Source organism: Lepidothrix coronata, unplaced genomic scaffold, assembly GCF_001604755.1.
Source record: "Lepidothrix coronata isolate B3197 unplaced genomic scaffold, Lepidothrix_coronata-1.0 Scaffold76, whole genome shotgun sequence".
NCBI lineage: Eukaryota > Metazoa > Chordata > Aves > Passeriformes > Pipridae > Lepidothrix > Lepidothrix coronata.
This window is the reverse complement of record NW_016690256.1, coordinates 587,838-593,837: the sequence shown is the minus strand read 5'-3', so window position 1 is coordinate 593,837 and position 6,000 is coordinate 587,838. Positions and strand designations below refer to the sequence as shown.

The 6,000-nt window shown below is 49.6% G+C and overlaps 1 protein-coding gene across 7 annotated transcripts in view; it reads left to right on the top strand.

Moving 5' to 3' along the window:
* Positions 1 to 624: 624 nt before the first annotated feature.
* The window catches only part of FAT3 (FAT atypical cadherin 3), a 401,772-nt gene continuing 396,396 nt past the window's right edge, over positions 625 to 6,000 (top strand). For all 7 annotated transcript variants that reach the window (XM_017819708.1, XM_017819707.1, XM_017819709.1 and 4 more), the window contains exon 1: positions 625 to 709. The gene's annotated coding sequence lies outside the window, so the exon portion shown is untranslated. The remainder of the gene's footprint in view (positions 710 to 6,000) is intronic.

The window sequence follows — 6,000 nt, the reverse complement described above, 5'->3', positions numbered from 1 at the left end:
AGCCAAAGAGAGCAGCTCTTTGGACAGGTGTAGCTTTCACAGCGGAGTGCCGCAGACTATCGCAAACGTGCGGCTCAGTCGCCTAACTATGCTCAGAGGCACGTTGCAACCGGGCTGGTACCCCGGAGCCTGCCCCCGTGCTCAGACAGCGGCCATCCAGGGCTGACCGCTCGGGAGCAGGCCCAGCGAGGGGACCCAGCTCCCACCGCTCCCCGGCACACCGGCGGGGCTCAGGGTGCAGGTGAAGCCGCGCCCATCCGGACAGGGACGGGGGCGGTGAGCGCACGACCGCCCGGCGGCAGGAGAGAAGCGGCGACCCCCGAGGGCCGCGCGGGAACACTGGGCGGCTCGGCGCTTCGCCGGCAGCGGATGACCTTGGGCGAGTCCCGTGGAGAACATACATTCCGGGAGCGCCTCCTCGACCTCCCCGGAGCCGGTGCCGGGCGGTGGGAGCCCCGCCGCGGGCGGGGCGGGGGCGGGCGGTGGCGGCGGCGCGGTCCCTCCCCGCGGGCGGGAGGCGGGCGCGGGCTGCGCTCCCGGCAGGCTGCGCTGGGCTGGGCTGGGCTGCTCTGAGCTCGGCGCGGCGCCGGGCGGGGGTCGCCCCACTTCGCTCACTGCCTCTCTCCCGCCACAGCCCCGGCGGCGCCTAAGGCGGCATGGAGACCCGGCGCGGGAGGCCGCGGGCCAGCGCCCGGAGCTGAGCCGGCCGGTGCGTACCCGCCTGGGGCCGGGGAGGGGCGCCGAGGGGATGGCGGAGAAACTTTCCGCCGGGCAAACTCGGCGGTGCGCGGGGGCGCCGGGGGCTGCGGCCGCGACTCGGGGAAACTTCTGCCTCGGGGACTCCGCCGCGGCGCCGTCTCTGCACTGTTCCCGTGTCCCGCTCCAGTCCCCGCTCCGCTCCCTGTCAGCGGCCGGTCGCGCTCCCTCTTTGCCGTGCAAGGTGCAGCGGCGGGCGGGTGCCTCCGGTGCGCTCCCCGTTTCGCACGGGGGTTTAGCTCGCAAGGAGGCAAGAGCTGGGCTTTCATGTTTGAAATTTTCCTCACTACCTTTTCAGTTATTCTTTTTTGTTGTTTTAAACTTGCAGCAGGGAGCGAGCGAGGGCAAGAGGGGGTGTGCGTGTCTGTCGCTGCTCTTCAGCTGCAGTTGCTCTTGGCTGAGCCTGGGGACTGGCTGCAGCTGCTTGGGATGAGGAGAGACTAATGTTACCGGGAGACCTGCCTGTTCGTATTTCGTTTTGTCTGTCTGTCTCTCCGTTTTTTCCTCAATGTTTTTAGGAGGAAGGATTCGGCTTGCCCTCCCTGTTCGCAGGCTCCAGCGCCGGGGCGCTGTTTGGACCTGGGAGAGCGCCCTGTCCGGGGACAGCGGGGGCAGCAGCCATGTGCCCCCCGCCCCTGCCGGGCTTTGTTGGGGCTGGTCGCTCCGGGCTCCGCGGAGCAGAGGCAGGAGGGTCCCCATCCCCTCCGCGCTGTCGGGGGACTGCCCTCTGCGTCCCAAGGGCACCCGAAACTCGGCGCCACAAGGGTGTGTGAGTGTCTGTGTGTCTCCGTGTAAATATATGTGTGTGCAAGGCCAGAGGCATGCCCGGAGTGTGCATCTGTGCGAAGGGAACTTGCTCCGGCTGGGGATGGGTTAAACGTGGTTCTCCCAGCTCTAACTTCTATTGAAAGGAAGTAATCCAGCCTCCCCTGCCCACTTTTTGAACCCCGCTGGATTATTTGCAGAAGGAAAAGAAAGCCACAAGGAATGCATCAGTGGGTGCCTTTTCCCTTTTTTTGTTTTTATTTTTTTTTATTTTTCCCCGTGGGGTGTTCGTGCCTTTGCTTTGTCGTCGGGACGATTAAGCGTTGCCGAGTGTCCTTAGTCCCAGGTCCAATTAAAATAAATACAAGTAAATGGGACATAAAGGCAAGTCAGCGCTGGCATCCCGGCAGAGGCACTAAAGCATCAAGTGTGGTTAAACGGAAGGGACTCAAGAAAATGAATGCTTCTCGTCGTACTCATTTGCTTTCCGTTTGCAGCGCTGTCAGACAGCTTAGCGAGGTGCATCATTTGATCAGGATTCATGTATTCTTAACCAACCTCTGTCCAGCAGAAAGAAAGAGGGAAAGAAGGAGAGAAAGAAATAAAGAGAGAAGGAGTCCTCTGCATAGGCTTTTTAACTTATGTCTCATTTAGCAAATGCTTTGCTTTATGAAATTTGGGTTGAGTTCTCAGCAAAGGAATTAAAAATCAGGAGAGGCTGAACTATGAGGAATGCAGAGCAGGGTTGCTGCACCATTTCCTAGTTGCTGCCTGGAGTCAGTGCTTTCACTGAGGACTCATTCCTGGTCTGGAGCAGTTGTGGGGATGGTGTAAGCATTAGTTGGGAAAGCAGAACAAGGCAAAACAGCCTGGCTAGTTGTTGTCTGTCTTTTTTTTTTTTTCCTGCTTACAATCAGAGGGCTTATCCTTCAGTTGAACAAAAATTTACTTTTGTTGCTTGGAGAGGACTTGGTGGTGGATGCAAGGAGAGAAGGAATGATCCTTCCAGAGCCAGGTTGCCTTTGGAGAGTGCTGCTGAGAAAGAGCTTACAGGTGTGATCCTTGCATTCCAAAAACACCGGAGTCTTGTTGAGAGAGCCAGGTAGGAGCCAGGGTACTTCAGCGCTGTAAACTGGGGATATCCCTCTGTTTGATCCTTTGGTGGTGCTAGTGTTGTAGAAAATCAGCAGGTTGGGTGTACTTGCCTTGATGTAGCAAATCATACTTTTATTTATTTTTGTTCCTGTTTTTTTTAAAGCTTGATTCTTAACATAGAATCTGTTGGCATTGTAATGACTGTGCTCCATACCTGTGTGCTGATGGTATGCAGGATGATTCCTGAACTGTGTGATATGTTACTGTGTTGTTATCCTATGTGCCGGACTGTGATGGGGTATAGCGCTCCCATTTTTCTTAAGTGCTGGCTTGCTCTATTTCTGAGGCAAGGGTCTTCTGGTCCACCAGGTTTCATTGTCATGGCTCCTACCATGTTGCACTATTGTGACCTGATATACTCTGGTTGGTGGATTCTGTCAAATACAATGAAATAAGCAATTAGGAGAGACTTAGGGTGTCTAGCCATTGCTTTTTAGGAGCAGTTTGTAGCTGCTGTTCCACTACAGATATATTTCTGTGCTGAGTTCTAAAATGTCCTCTGACACATGCCAACTGCAGTCATACTGCTTGTATTTACTGACAGGTTTTTCTGAAGGACAGAAAGTTGGTTAGGAAAAGATTTGTTTTAGAATGGTGTGCCAATATGAAACATCATGCTTCTGGATCCACATTTGAATCCCTTATAGGGTCTTCAAGTGTCTTAAATTTCTTAACTGTTTGACGAGTATTTGGTTGCTTATGTGGAGGGTTTCATGACTTCTGCCTGCAGTTCATAACACAAAAGCTTTTGGCGCTGTTAAGGCAGCCTTACTGTGCTGGCTGGAAGTCCCAAGGCAGAGTGAGCAGGGACTCAAAATCGCTGCAACAGAGGTGAAATCCTGGCTGTGCTGACTTCAGTGGGAGTTTTGCCATAGATGACAATGGGCCAAAGCTTCAATCCAGAAGTAGTTCTTCCTTCTTGTTGGTAATCCTGCTGTATGCTCTAGGGAAGCTTTTGCTTTTCTGCTGCCACCCAGACTGTGTCTGTTAGGCAGAGAAGATAGAAGTCTCTTAGGATGTCATGCTGTGTCTTTCACAAGCACAACATTCCTGGGAAGAAAATCAGGGTAGATAGGAGTGGAAACAAAACCCCAAATGTGGACACATGCTGATTGTCTCCTTGCTTGTGTCCTGAGTCATTCCAGGAACACGGATCAAGAACTCCGAACTGAGCACAATTAGCTTCTTGAAACTGCAAGGAGGGATCTGTCAGTGGCTGTAGCCAGTGCGTCCCCCAGTCCCTGCTTCTGTATTTGCAAATTATCGGTTTAGTGACAGACATTAAATATGTGAAGCAACAGTACATTCATTAATTCAACCCTACTTAGCCTGTGCACACTGAGTTTTCTATGTGTGTGTGATCTAGTGAGCTATTCTCAGAGACACTTCATATATTTAGCATCCAGATGAATTTTTGTGTTAAATGACAGCGACAAAATGGAAGTGTTTGATACCTTTCTTCCACAGCTTGGAAGGTATGTGATACAGAACGTCAGAATATGCATTTAATCAGTGCTGATTGAAAGCTGGTCCAGGTCATGGCCATGTAATGAAACTGGTCTTTTCAACAGGAATGTGTTGCTCCAGTTTATTATATTCAGTGGAATAGAAGAGAGTTTGTTAATATATAACAAAAACGTTGACTGGGAATGAGGTATTTGAATTTCTCTGATTTTTAAAATTTTTTTCTTTTTACAGTGGAAACACTCTGGTCTCTGTAATTCCAGTGCAGACAGTTTTTCTTTGCAGTACATTCTTCTACCGTGCATTCACCCCAGACTTTTTGGTATTTTACTTGTGTATGATGACAAAAGAAATGAAAATATAAACTAATGTGAAACTAAGTAGCCTGTCTTGCATGTGCATTCTTATTCCTTACTTTTAAAGACTTAAATAAGGAGAATATTTAAACTGTTATAAATTACAACTTATTAATGTCTCTTAGCTTTTTTGCTATGAGGATTTATGCATCTAAAACAGAATTCTCATTTTCACATTTAATTGAGATAAGTGTGTAGGCCTCATTTTATCCCAGTATAAAAGATTATATATATCTTGTAACAGGTATGGTATTAGACCCTGAAGTCACACGAGTCGTTAACATCTGAATGTGTATGTCGGGGCAAGTAAGTTTTGGGCACTGTTAGTACTGTCAGGATGCAAAAGATGGCAGTGCTGTGAAGAGGGATCTAAGCAAACCTCGCTGAGCTGTTGTTCAAACCATTACTTTGAGATCTGCATGGACTTCCAGCTTCTGGGTTTGCTTTTTTTTTTTTTAAATAAGTGCAATTCAGAGAATTGATGATAATTATTATTATATACTTTGCTCTAAATATTGTCTAAACCTTAAGTACTGTATTCTCTTCAGTGCTTGAACTCAAGGGCTGAGCTGGAGGGAGGACTTGCTGGGTGCTGGACTAGAATATGCATCCAGTGGTGGTGGGAGAGACATGCTATTCTTATCTTGCTTATTTTTCTTAACTTCATATGCAATGCTACAGGCTTGGGGCAGAGTGGCAGGAAATCTGCCTGGTGGAAAAGGACTAGGGTGTACTGGTTGACAACAGCTGAACATGAACCAGCAGTGTGCCCAGGTGGCAAAGAAGGCCAATGGCATCCTAGCTTGGATCAGCAATAGTGTGGCCAGCAGGACCAGGGCAGTGATTGTTCCCCTGTACTCGGCAGTGGTGAGGCCACACCTTGAATCCTGAGTTCAGTTTTGGGCCCCTCACTCCAAGAAAGACATTGAAATGCTGGAGCATGTCCAGAGAAGTGCGATGGAGCTGGGGAAGAGTCTGGAGCACAAGTCTGATGAGAAGGGACTGAGGATGCTGGGTTTATTTAGCCTGGAGAAAAAGAGGCTCAGGGGAGACCTTCTCATTCTCTACAACTACCTGGAAGGAGATTGTAGCCAGGTGGGGGTTGATCTCTTCCACAAAGTAGAAAGCCATAGGACAAGAGGAAATGATTCCAGTTATGCCAGTAGAGGTTTAGATTGGATACTAGGAAAAACTTCTTCATGAAAAGGGCTGTCGAGCATTGGAAGAGGCTGCCCAGGGTTGAGTCACCATCCCTGGACGGATTTAAGGAGTGTGTAGATGTGGCACTTGGGGACATGGTTTAGTGGTAACTTGGCAGTGCTGGGTTAATGCTTGGACTTGGTGATCTTAGAGGTCTTTTCCAAACTTAATGATTCTGTGAAAACTACAAAATACAGGGTTATTTTGGGTGAAATTGGTGTTGCATGGGATTAGTAGCAAGGCTACCACCAATATGAAAACTTCCTGATTTCACTCTTTTTTTTTTTCCTGAAAGAATCAAGAG